General features: G+C 38.8%; 1 protein-coding gene and 1 long non-coding RNA gene across 2 annotated transcripts in view; one reads left to right on the top strand and one right to left on the bottom strand.

Moving 5' to 3' along the window:
- Positions 1-11973, bottom strand: part of LOC144890716 (uncharacterized) — a 57173-nt gene extending 45200 nt beyond the window's left edge. Inside the window, exons 1-2 of the long non-coding RNA XR_013622483.1 lie at positions 11909-11973; positions 7617-7718 (exon numbers count right to left, since the gene is read on the bottom strand). This is a non-coding gene — a long non-coding RNA (uncharacterized LOC144890716). The remainder of the gene's footprint in view (positions 1-7616; positions 7719-11908) is intronic.
- Positions 1-14307, top strand: part of LOC137420800 (insulin receptor) — a 352072-nt gene that overhangs the window by 148596 nt on the left and 189169 nt on the right. The gene's annotated exons all lie outside the window — the stretch shown is intronic.

The raw sequence follows: 14307 nt of genomic DNA, 5'->3' as shown, positions 1-14307 counted from the left end.
TTTGTTGCGTACATTGATGAATGAATGTATTTATATGTTTAGGATAAATTTGTTGTTTTCATATGGACGATCCAAACTGATTCACCCCATACATATTGGTATAGCTGGTCAAGCCTGCTACATAAAGTGCTGTTGAATCCATAAGAAAGCCAAAATATATATATATATATATATATATATAAATATAATATACGTATATAAATAGTGGATGGAATGTAGACTGATGATTTGTCCAATACCACAAGTATTGTACTTAAACAGTCAGCAAATAACAGACCCTTTTTTTTCTTCTTTTTTTTTTTTACAAGATCGAGGCTCGTGTAAGAGCTAACATTAATCACAAAGAACCATAAATGGACACATAAAACATGTAATAAAAGGTGTGGGAGACAATATGGGGAGAGAGAGGGAAGCACACAAGTACAACAGTAGAGAACAGGGACATCGGGAGATCTGTGGGAGGGAGAGGGAAGGGGAGGGGGTGGGAGAGGTATGAAACAACTTATTTTGGCTGACTAGACCCTTGAGGTACATCACAATTTAGGGGTTTGTCATCCAAAAAAGAATCAGCGACATGGACCCGGGTAGATCTGTTCGTGATTACTGGAACCAAGAAAGGACTTTATCACAAAGACCAAGGTCTTTAGAAAGCCCGTGTTTGCGAATATCATGATCCACCATATCTAAATCAGAGAACAGACGGAGCAACAGTAGGAACACTGCCTGTTGATTAATCAATTGCACAAACGAAGTCGTTCTGTACTGAAATTAGCGCTGTCTCACTGCTATGCACTGCTCTATACACAGACTACCGAGGATCAAGAATGTCATTTTGAATGACTAAATCAGATACTTCTTCTGATGCAACCTCTTCAATTCATTTTCCTAGACATGGCAAATTTGAGATAGGGATAGAGTTACTTACTTCTTCCTTGTCCAAAGAAGGCTTCCTCAAAACTGGTCTAATGATGGAGGATCTCAGAGTTCCAGGAAAAACACCAGGGGACAAAGCCAAATTTACAATTTGTGACAGTACAGGAAGCACAACAGGTAGATGTTTATTTTAGCCCGCCAGGTTTCCATTGGATTAAACACACAGGTCTTTGATGGACATTTCCTAAATGACTCTTCTCAATTCAACCTCATTTACAGAAACAAATTGAGTGAAACTGCTGTCATTGCATGAGGGAAATCCACTGGGTGACTGGAGCATTGTCCAGATTTTCCCTGATTTTATCTACTTTAGTGACAAAGTAATGAAGAGTCATTACCTAAATCAGATGGATCACTACATTCAAGAATAACCTTGCTGCCATCATCAAGTATTCACTTGCGGTATTGCACATGCCTTTGGTATAACGATTAGAGATTTTTTTTTCATCAAAATCATCCTTGGCAGCCGCAACACTCTTGCAAACATTCCATTGGGACTCAATGACCTTCCTGTGATCAGCATCTGATTTTCTCTTATGCCATCATCGCTCAGAGCATGGTTAATTTTGGAAAGCTTCCTTTACATTGTCATCATGCCAGTTCGGTTTGAGACATAAAGAACGCTTCTTAGTTGGCGCAGGAGCGTGCACATCCAGAACTTCATGACAGGCTTTATCGTATTGCCACACAATATAATTTGCACCATAGTCAGAACGTTCCTCTATGAATCTCATTTTAGGTCTCCATAGCAGCAGGTCGGTAGAGTGGAGTAATTCCTCAAACTCAAACTCAGTAACTCCTCAAAAATCTGCCAACTTCAATAAAGCTGATAAAGGAGGTCTATAAATGACCAAAAAGGTGACTTCTCTCTTGAAGATTACTCCAATGATCTCGTCTAGTTGATGGTACAGTCAATGTCTTTATCAATTATGATGTTACATATTAGCACAGTGTTATTACAAATCAATTGAGAGCTACGTAAACGTAATTTCAAAAGTGCATGACCATGGCAAAAGAGAAAGGGCAGAGAGGATACAGGCAGAGAGGAGAGCAGCTGGGACGCTGGCGAAGCAAAGAGGAGGTGCAGGGGAAACTAGCAGGATGAGGGAAGTGAAGGAAGCAAGGAGGAGGAAGTGAAGGAAGCAAGGAGGGGCGGGGCATGGGGTGGATGGACACTTAATTGGGGGGCACGAAGCAGGGGTGGGGGAGCCTGGATTGGGTGTAGGGAAACCTGGGTGTGAAGATGACATGGGGGAGTATGTCACATTGAGGGAGTTTGCCATTGTAGTCCCACACACAGTACAAAAGGGTTGCATTTAAGGATTTCAAGGGTGGAGATACAAAGACAGGCATCAGGACTAGGATGGCAACAATGATTAAGGCATGATTAAAGACAGCGCTATGTGAACCCGATGGGGGCATAAGCCATGAGTTTGCAGACATGGAGAGGGGGTGAAATGGGAAGCGGACTTTGAGGATTGCATTTTGAAGCAAGTATGTTGGAAGATTTTTAACTTTTTAAAATTGCTGTGTATAGAGGTTTATATTAATGGGGAGAGAGGGGTGGGAGAGGAAGAAGAAGAAGAAGTAATATAAACATTTTCTGTTTTTGTTTTTTTCGTTATACAGAAGGTATGAATGATCGTTTTAAGGCCATTTTCCCCGCTAGAGCGGGGGTTAGCCTTGCGGGCCCCATGACAATCATGGTTCCCTGTTTGAGGCAATGTTTTATGGCCGGATGCCCTTCCTGACGCCAACCCTTGGTCACGCTCTTACGATGCGCAGGGATACGGTGTACCTCTTCTAAATCGGGGTACACACCGTATTATACAGAAGGTATAAGAAAGGATATAAAGTGAGAGTGATGGATAATGGGACATAGTTAATTTGAGATACATCTGGGCATAGGAAACTGTTGGGGTGTGGGGAAGGGATAAAATGAAGAAAAAAAAAACCGGGTAGGGCCAAAAACAATCTGAGCTTGAGACAGCCATTCAAAATAAGTAGATTGAGCATGAAAAAAGTACACAGGAGTCAGCACTCAGTATGAAGAAAAATCGACACAAACAGGACAAACAATGTACAGTAACATAGATGATTCAGATGTCTCGGATGACCAAGAGATGCTACCATGACCAGCTAATCGGAAATGGAAAACAATAAATAGAAGGCTATAGCAAGGAAGATAAATATCAATAGCTAAAGCCATATGATATGGCTAGATGGATAGAAAGTGAGACTTATTGCCAGATTTACTGTTTGGACACAATGAGGTCATGGACCTGCAGATGTGGACTTTTGGCTGAGGCTGTGGACCCACTATTTGGAATGGTTCTGGGTTGAAAGAATCAAACTTGATGAAGAACAAAACCCAGGCACTGGAGGCAGTAAAAAAAAAAAAAAAAAAAAAATCACACCCGTGCTTGAAGGAAGTGGTTCAGTTTGCCATTTTTAATATGAAATAGGCAAAGCCGAGAAATGAACGAAACCCTTCAGAATTAAATTTAAATTACCCTTTAGAATTACCCTTTAGAATTAAATTACCTTTTGGAATTACCCTTTAGAATTACCCTTTAGAATTAAACTTCAGAATTAACCTTTAGAATTACCCTTTAGAATTACCGTTTTGAATTACTCTTTAGAATTACCCTTTAGAATTAAACTTCCGAATTAACCTCAAGAATTACCCTTTAGAATTACCCATTATAATTAAACTTCTGGATTACCCTTTAGAATTACCCTTTAGAATTACTCTTTGGAATTACCCTTTAGAATTAAACTTCTGAATTACCCTTTAGAATTACTCTTTAGAATTACTCTTTAGAATTACTCTTTAGAATTACCCTTTAGAATTAAACTTCCGAATTAACATCAAGAATTACCCTTTAGAATTACCCTTTAGAATTAAACTTCTGGATTACCCTTTAGAATTACCGTTTTGAATTACTCTTTAGAATTACCCTTTAGAATTAAACTTCTGAATTACCCTTTAGAATTACCCTTTAGAATTACTCTTTATAATTACTCTTTAGAATTACTCTTTAGAATTACTCTTTAGAATTACCCTTTAGAATTAAACTTCTGAATTACCCTTTAGAATTACCGTTTAGAATTACCGTTTGGAATTACTCTTTAGAATTACTCTTTAGAATTACTCTTTAGAATTACTCTTTAGAATTACCCTTTAGAATTACACTTTGGAATTATACTTTAGAATTAACCTTTAGAATTACCCTTTAGAATTACCCTTTAGAATTACCCTTTAGAATAATATTACTCTTTAGAATTACCCGTTAGATTTTAGAATTACTCTTTAGAATTACCCTTCAGAACAAGCGTTACGCCTAGTTCCCCCATCGGTGAAGTGATGTGAGTTGACAAAGTGGAAGACGCAAATGGGCCATCTTGGATTTTGACATGGCGACCCAATTTTCAATAGCATTCTCCCTTATGCGTAGATACACCCACACACCAGATTACAAGTTAGTAGTTCGTTTATTTTTCAAGATATTTCGCTCACAAGGTTCAAACATATATATGGTGGCGGCCATCTTGGATGACGTGGCGACCCAATTTCCAATAGCCTTCTTCCTTATGCCTAGATACACCCACACACCAGATTAGAAGTTGGTACTTCGCTTATTTTTCAAGATATGCAGGTTACAAGGTTCAGACATACATGGCATCAGACATACATGGCGGCGGCCATTTTGGATTTTGACGTGGCGACCTAATTTCAATGGGGGTTCTTCCATATGCCTAGTTGCACCCACACAGCAAATTAGAATTCGGTCCTTCGCTTACGCACGCACGCACGGACGCACGCACGCACGGACGGAGGGGAAAACCATAGTCCCCCCTTTCGCTCTGCAGTGCGACGGGGGACAATTACTGTTTAGAATTACCCTTTGGAATTACCCTTTAGAATTACCCTTTATAATTACCCTTTAGAATTATACTTAAGAATTACACTTTATAATTATTCTTTAGAATTACCCTTTAGAATTACTCTCTAGAATTATTGTTTGGAATTACTCTTTCGAATTACCCTTTAGAATTACCCTTGAGAATTACTCTTTAGAATTATACTTTAGAATTAACCTTGAGAATTACCCTTTAGAATTACTCTTTAGAATTATACTTTAGAATTAACCTTGAGAATTACCCTTTAGAATTACTCTTTGGAATTATCCTTTCGAATTACTCTTTAGAATTACCCTTTAGAATTATCCTTTAGAATCATCCTTTAGAATTATCCTTTAGAATTACCCATGAGAATTACTCTTTAGAATTACCCTTTAGAATTACTCTTTAGAATTACCCTTTAGAATTACTCTTTGGAATTACCCTTTAGAATTACTCTTTAGAATTACCCTTTAGAATTACTCTTTAGAATTACCCTTTAGAATTACTCTTTGGAATTACCCTTCAGAATTACTCTTTAGAAATACCCTTTAGATTTTAGAATTACTCTTTAGAATTACCCTTTAGATTTTAGAATTACTCTTTAGAATTACCCTTTAGAATTACCCTTTAGAATCACCCTTTAGAATTACCCATTATAATTACCCTTTATAATTACCCATTATAATTACATTTTAGAACCCTTTAGAATTACCCTTTAGAATTACTCTTTAGAATTACCCTTTAGAATTACTCTTTAGAAATACCCTTTAGATTTTATAATTACTCTTTAGAATTACCCTTTAGAATTACCCTTTAGAATCACCCTTTAGAATTACCCTTTATAATTACCCATTATAATTACATTTTAGAACCCTTTAGAATTACCCTTTAGAATTACTCTTTAGAATTACCCTTTAGGGTAATTTTCACTCTTTCACTTTCTTTCACTTTCACTCACTCTTTCGAATTCCTCTTTGGAATTACCCTTTAGAATCACCCTTCAGAATTACTCTTTCAAATTACCCATTATAATTACCCTTTACAATTACCCATTATAATTACATTTTAGAACCCTTTCGAATTACCCTTTAGCATTACCCTTCAGAATTACTCTTTCAAATTACCCATTATAATTACCCTTTATAATTATCCATTATAATTACATTTTAGAACCCTTTAGAATTACCCTTTAGAATCACCCTTTGGAATTACTCTTTCGAATTACCCATTAGAATTACCCTTTACAATTACCCATTGGAATTACATTTTAGAACCCTTTAGAATTACCCTTTAGAATTAAACTTTAGAATTACACTTTGGAATTACTCTTTCGAATTACTCTTTAGAATTACCCTTTAGAATTACCCTTTGGAATTACCCTTTATAATTACCCTTTATAATTACTCTTTATAATTACCCTTTATAATTACCCTTTATAATTACCCTTTATAATTACTCTTTAGAATTACTCTTTAGAATTACCCTTTAGAATTATCCTTTGGAATTACTCTTTAGAATTACCCTTTATAATTACCCTTTATAATTACCGTTTAGAATTACCCTTTATAATTACCCTTTATAATTATCCTTTATAATTACCCTTTAGAATTACTCTTTATAATTACCCTTTATAATTACTCTTTTGAATTACCCTTTATAATTACCCTTTATAATTACTCTTTATAATTACCCTTTAGAATTACCCTTTAGAATTACTCTTGAGAATTACCCTTTATAATTACGCTTTATAATTACGCTTTAGAATTACTCTTTTGAATTACTCGTTAGAATTACATTGTAGAACCCTTTGGAATTACCCTTTATAACCCATTAAAGTACCCTTTAGAACTCTTTTGAATTACACTTTAGACTTCTTTAAAATTAAACACGGTGGGTTAGAAAAGTTATTCTTCTTCATTTCTGAGGGATGGATGGAAGGAAGGACATATGTCAGATATTGAGGCGGCTTCACTGCTTTAAAAAAATCAGTTTGTTTATTAATTAACTTGGTTGTTTGTTTGTTTATTTATGTTTGGTGTACATAATTGAGGATCATGGAATGAAGGGTAAAAGGTTAAAAGTGTAAAAATGCAACCGAATAACAGTGAGACCAAAGTTGAATACAAGGAACAAGGGGGCGCACACACTAATTCCAGTTATTAATGCAACCGTTATTTCTTATACTGAAGGTCTTAGTTTAGGTATACAAATGCAACCATATTGAGGTTTGCAATGAAAGTAAAGTAAAGGGTGTTATAGAATTAGTATAGTTGGCAGCATCCTGTAAATTTTAATATAATTATTTAGGAATAGCTATTACTGTTCAATAAAGATTGCAATGTTGTTGTGAGGAACAAGCTTATATGAAAAAATACTTGCATTGTCGACATGTGATTATCATATGATTATGATGTTTCATTTTGCTCACAAGAAATGGCGTTGTCAAAGTCAAGACCAGAGTTATACATCACTATAAAACTTAAAAGTGATTATCCATGAATACTGCTCATCATATGCACCATGCTAACGAATTAACTTTTTTTCAATGAGTATGTTGATGATAAAAACATGTTTTTCATCGAGTTTGAAATCCTATTTTGCAATCCTTGTGTATGTTGATCTCCTTATAAAGTATTATTTTGAGATGCATTCGTCTCTCTTTAGTGCTTTTGGTGTATTCAGTTCACCAAAGATGGAAGCTTATTTAATATAGAGGGTATTAAAAAACAAAAAGAATGATATGGCTACGCAGTACTGTACTCGCATCTTGTACTTGCCTCCTCATGCAGCACGTGTTCGTCTTCCATCCTGTAAACAGCTAGGAATGTGCAGTGCAGATCTCTGGTTGGGAAGGATTGAGGGGAGGGTTCGATGCCCAACTAGGAGATGAGTGGGGGGATAGTTGTAGAAATGAATGGAGGTAACTCGTCCTGGTGCGAGTGCTGAAGGAAATAATTTTTTTTGTGGGTACTATATCGTGTCTCAACTAATGTGTTGTACCATAATAGTAACCATCGTTTTACACATTAATAATAATAATAATACATTTATTTTATATAGCGCTTTTCAAGAAGCCCAAAGGCGCTTTGACAGAGTACAAAAAACAAGTGCAAAAAGACAAAATCAATAGGTAAATAATCAAAGCAAAAGGAAGGAGAAGGAGAAGAGATAGTCAGGGGTTAAATACTGTGGGTTAAATGTTGAATGCAGTGTTGAACAGGTTGGTCTTGAGTGATGTTTTGAATGTGGTGAGTGAGGAGGAGTCTCTGATGGTGTGAGGTAGTGAGTTCCAGAGGGTGGGAGCAGCGATGTAGAAGGCCCTGTCCCCCCAGGATCTGAATTTGGTCCGCATGGGGGGGGGGAGGGGGTCAGGAGGTTGGTACCAGCAGAGCGGAGGTTGCGGGTGGGAGTGTGTCTGGAGAGGAGGTCAGTCAGGTAGGATGGGGCCAGGTTATGGAGGGCTTTGTAGGTCAAGAGGAGGATTTTGTACTGGATTCTCTGGGGGATGGGGGAGCCAGTTAAGCTTGTAAAGGACGGGGGTGATGTGGTCACGGGTCCGGGAGTGGGTGAGTAGACCGGCAGCGGAGTTCTGAATGTATTGGAGTTTATTGGTGATCATTGAGGGTGAACCAAAGAGGAGGCTGTTGCAGTAGTCCAGACGGGAGGTGATGAAGGCGTGGATGAGGGTTTCTGCAGCCGTGGAGGAGAGGGATGAACGGAGACGGGCGATGTTTTTCAGGTGAAAGAAGGCTGTCTTTGTGATCTGTTTAGTGTATTCGTCGAAGGAGAGGGTTTGGTCAAAGATGATGCCAAGATTCCGGATGTGAGGGAAGGTGGATACTGGGAAACCGTCGATGTTGAGGGCAAAGTTATGGGTGGATTTGGTGAGCGTTTTTCGGCCAATGATGATTATTTCAGATTTATCACAGTTAAGTTTGAGGAAGTTGATTTGAAGCCAGGATTTTATTTCAGTGATGCAGTTAGTCGGGATAGAGTGGGTGGCGGTGGAGATGGACTTGGTGGAGATGAAAAGCTGGATGTCATCGGTGAAGCAGTGGAATTGGAGACCATGACGGCGGATTAAGTGACCAAGGGGGGACAGGTACAGGATGAAGAGGAGGGGGCCAAGAACTGAACCTTGGGGGACACCTTGGGGGAGGGGAGGAGGGGGGACATTACTCATGATTGTTGGTCTTTGATAATACTAGCTGTTTAGGCAGCACAATTTAGTGTTTGCACGCATATATAAATGAAATGTAATAGTTTGTTCATCTGATTAATACTTTTTAAATTTCTTGTGAAAAAAAAAATTTGCTTTTATGATATCACAGCATCGTTTGCAGCCCGGAATGAAATGCAATGAATTAATGATGCTGTTCAAGTAGAACATTTGTATGCACAAAGCTGTGTACAGCATTTTGGTATGCATGGAAAACTAGGCTTAATCACGAAGCCTGGTGTCCTTTTGCCTCGGACATGTAGAACAAAGGCTGCAGAAATGAATAGTATGTTGATCCAAGTATGCTAACCACAAAGGGAAGCAAGGAGAAGAGGACGTTTTGTGTGTTATAATATAGTCAGGTTCACTATGTCAATAAATTATATTTCGTTCAAAATCATGGTAGATTAGCAAACCTATACATTTTTGGAAAGGTTAGAGCATAAGGAAACTAAAAATCAATCTTTACATTTGGAGAGATACCTGTATGGCGGCCATTTTGGATTTTCAAAATAGCCACTGTAAAATACATATTTTGTTCTATTTCTGCCTCTAATTACCCTAAAAACTTTTTAAAATATACTAAACCTATATTTTCAGGGACAAGGAATCCAATGAAAGTATCAAATTAGTGCTATGGGGAATGGTAAGACACGAATCAAAGGTTTTGAATTGCAAAATACTGTCTTTATATTCGCGATAAGTTGCATAATCAAATACATGTTATCATTTTGTACAGGCAGTTAATAACATCAAAATGTGTCACAATAATTCATATCACCAAACATACACAGGCAGTCAGCAAAATCATATGTACACATGCAGTCAGTATAACTTCACATCTACACAGGCAGTCAATGACAAAATATACACAGGCAGTCAATGGCATCAAACATACACGATTACAGAATATGCCATTTAGAGTTCGCCATCACTGTCCTGTGTGTCGTATCCGACAATATAGTCCGCATCGTTTTCACAGTCCGTTCCACACAAGCAAAGGTCGGTCAAATTGATTGGCAAATCGAATTGGTCGAATGGTCGATCGAATCGAATTCGATGAATCGAATCGAATCGAATCGATCGAATGGTCGAATGGTCGATCGAAGCGATTGGTCGAATGGTCGAATTGGTCGAATGGAATTGGTCGATTGGTCGAATTGGTCGAATCGAATTGGTCGGAATTGGCAAATGTAAACATTGATTTTCAGATTTTCCATGTAATAACGTTTCCAAAAATGTATAGGTTTGCTAATCTACCAAGATTTTGAACGAAAAAACATAGTGAACCTGACTAATACTTCATCAAGCTAAAATGTGTGGCATACAGACTTTTTTACTTCTTTTTTTTGTATACAAGATTGAGGCTCGTGTAAAAGCGAACATTAATGACAAAAAAACAAACGGGCATATAAAACATATAATAAAGGGAGCGGGAGACAAGATGGGGAGAGAGGGGGAAGCACACAAGTACAACATTTGAGAGCAGGGACATCGGGAGATCTGTGGGAGGGAGATGGCTTGGAGGGAGGAGGCGTGGGAAGGGGGGTGGGGGTGGGAGAGGTAAAAAATTACACACATCGACACTGCTAGGACTTCCACGAAAGAAGTTGGTATTTTAGAGAAGTGGATCTGGGGTGAATTAACGGGGGTAGAAAAGATCAAGATTTTGGATGGAGGAAGATAAGAGATGGAGGTGAATAGCTGTTTTAAAGACCTGGAGGGTGGAGTGGGATTGAAGAGAGTGAGGGAGTTTGTTCCAGAGGCGGGAGTAAAGAGGACTGAAAGAGTCAAGGTGAGCAGAGAGTCTTGATTTTGGCAGTTTAACCATAAGAGGGTTGCTGGCAGATCTTGTGCAACCTGAAGGAATATTTGGGGGACAGAGCACAGACAGGGCTGGGTGGTGGGGGGGGGGGGGGCTAGGCCAGAGAGGAGGTGGTACAAGACAGAAAGACCACCAACCTGCCTGCGGTGTGTGAGTGAAAGGCCCTCAGAGTTAGCTTCATCGCGGGAGATTCCAATGATTCTGAAAGGTTTGGTTTCAACTGCGTGAAGCCGAGCTCGGTGTGTGAGGTGGGAGCACCAGCCCAGAGGGGAGAGCAGTATTCCATTGAGATGCGGATGAACGCCTTGTGTGTGGTGAGGAGCTCAGGTGTGCCAAGGAAGGACTTCGTACGACAGAGGATGCCCAGTCGGCGACTGGCTTTGGAGGCCAGATTGGAAATGTGGTTTTCCCAGGAAAGATAAGACTTGACTTGACTTGACTTTGAAAAGTGAAAGAATACGTCACATCCGATCCATCTCTTTCTCATTCATACCACCCTGGAAGCTAATACAGGAGCAGCGAATATTTTCATCAGAAATCGGGATCATTACAGTAATTCCCCACGATGTTGGTACTTCTAGTTTTTTCAAGTAGGTTTCGCACATATGTTACACGACGTCAAATTTGGTCTGTTGCATGATAATTGTAGTGTATGTACAATACTGTTGTATGCAAACACAATTATATGCAAATACAGGAATTATGTTGGTCACTAACAAAAGTACGCATCCCCAGTGACAGGAAAAGTTAAAATTAATCCATACATGTAGATTATATATATATATATATATCAAGGTTAATTGTGTTGCACTCAAAAAAAATCCCATCTCAATTTGCAGCCTCTGAGGGCACAGTTGCCCATGTTACTTCTTGCACAAAGTTGTTTCTGTACCCAAAGTATGGAGTTTGTAGCTGTAAAGATGTGGCCGTGCATAAGGAACAGACTCACAAAGAGGGGGAGATCGACAAAGATCCGTGCTTATATATACAGTGTATAAATAACAAAATTGGATGGCAAGGTGTACCTGTGCATGTTCAATACGGACCTTCCTTGCAACTACCACCAGATTTCTTGCAAACCTGGAGGGCTAGGGAGACAGTTTTAAAAATAAGTTGGATTAAAATTGTATTTGCTCGTCTTCCTCCATTCAGCATATTTCTAGGTAAAAGTGCATGATGAGCAACTGGGTGTCAATTGTATTTGCATACATTTTAATTAAAAGCAAGAATTTAAAGACATACTACCATGGGGGTAATGGTTCTAGTGTTTTAAATTTCTCCTGAAATCTAGCTCATGCTACACAGCCTTGCATAATGTCAAAATTCTCTCTTTGAAAGTAAGTGCAATGATGTTATAAAAGTAAATGTGACAATAATTCAGGATTGACATCGCACATCACTTCAAGCCAATACTTCCTTTACCGTTACCTTTGCCATTGAAAAGGTTATGACCTTTTCTCTAATCTTGATGATGAAAGTGTTCGGGGAGTAATTGTGTACACTCGGACACAACTACGTGCAACAGAAATTGTTTTTGATTTCAAATTCAAAGAAATTATTGGATGCTCCATCGTACTCCATGGAACCACAACAATAGTTGTATGTGTTTATCACAGTCCATCCAGCAATCTTGAAAACAATGAAATGCTATTGGAAGTGATAAACTAACTGGGATCAAAATGTACGTCAAAAACACATGTATTCGTAGTGGGAGACTTTAACTTTCCAGAAATTGAGCGGCAAAGCTGGCACACAAACAGTCAACATAACTATACAGCTCACAGGTTTCTGAATGCTTTGCAGGAAACCTTTATGCACCAAATGGTTCAAGAGTCCACAAGGTATAGGGAGGGACAGAGCAGCAGCATCCTTGATCTTGTAATAACAAATAAGCCTGAATTGATTACAGCCTTGGATTATGCTCCACCACTCGGACGAAGTGATCACTATTGTCTACATTTTGAGATGAACATTGAATTTGGCCCTATTGTCGAAAGGGACAACATTAAGAACCTCCAATACAACATGGGTAACTACAGTGCTATTAGGGAGAAGATGGCAGACAACAACTGGACTGATCTCTTGGCCAGAAAGGACTGCAGGGAATCTTGGAATGTGTTTTAGGAGCAACTTATGAATGCAATTGACAAATTTGTTGCAGTTATCAAAAACATTACAACGTATAATAAGAAACAAATCTACCCTACCAGATGGACTCTTGTCACAAGCAGACGCAAGCGTCGTGCGTGGGACAAATACATAATTTTTGGATGTATGGAAGATTACCAATACTACCGTATGGTGAGTGAAAGCCAATGTAAAGCAACTCGGAACCTCAATAAGGAATACGAGACTAAACTCATCTACAATATGAAAGAGAATCCGAAGGATTTCCTGCGTTATGTTAACTCTAAAGTAAAGAGCAGAAAAAGTATCGGATCTCTGAAGCAGGAAGACGGAACGGAAGTCACGACAGATAAAGACAAAGCAGAAGTGTTCAGCAAACTCTTCCATAGTATGTTCACTAATGAAGACTTCAGTGGAATGCCTCTGCCAAATTGGCAGATCAATGGAGCACACCTAGAAAACATAAATATTGCACCAAAGATGGTGAAAGAGAAACTCCAGCTGTTAAGTGGGTGCAAGTCAGCAGGACCTGATGGATTTCATCTGAGGGTCCTGAAGGAGTTAGCTCATGTTATATCCATTCCACTGGCAATTATCTTTAAGAAATCGTTGGATGAGGGAATACTTCCAGACGATTGGAAAAAAGCCAATGTAATCCCGATTCTTAAGAATGGAAATCACCGACTGGCAGATAATTACAGGCCAATAAGCCTAACCTCGGTAGTAGGTAAAACCATGGAATCTATTGTGAGGGATGTAGTGCTGCATCATGTCATCAATAATAACCTCCTTCATGAGGCACAACATGGTTTTACACCTGGTCGTTCATGTTCCTCTCAGCTGATGTGGCAAATGGAGGAATGGACTGGGATGATCAATTCTGGGAAATCAATCGACGTCTTTTATCTGGGCGTTAGCAAAGCATTCAATATGGTCCCGCATCATCGCCTTCTTAAGAAAATCCAATCTTACAGCATCAATGCCTGTAAGCATTGATGGCATTGATGGTAAGCATTGATGGAATAGGTTTGCACCTCTGAAATGGCATTCCTTGTAGGTAGAACCCAATGTGTCACTCTCAATGGTGTTCACTCCGAGTGGATTAGCATCAACAGTGGAGTCCCACAGGGAAGTGTTCTTGGTCCCCACCTCTTCGTGTTGTACGTCAATGACCTGCCGACTGAGATACAGAACTCTGTACAGATTTATGCTGACGACACAAAGATCTATGGGGATGTCACAACCCGAGCATCCTCAATATCATTGCAGGAGGACCTAGACACAGTTGCAAGATGGG

This window comes from Myxine glutinosa, chromosome 2 (assembly GCF_964187855.1).
Source record: "Myxine glutinosa chromosome 2, kmMyxGlut1.1, whole genome shotgun sequence".
In the NCBI taxonomy this organism is placed as follows: domain Eukaryota; kingdom Metazoa; phylum Chordata; class Myxini; order Myxiniformes; family Myxinidae; genus Myxine; species Myxine glutinosa.
The sequence above is the reverse complement of the archived record's forward strand: the minus strand, read 5'-3'. Positions and strand labels throughout refer to the sequence as shown.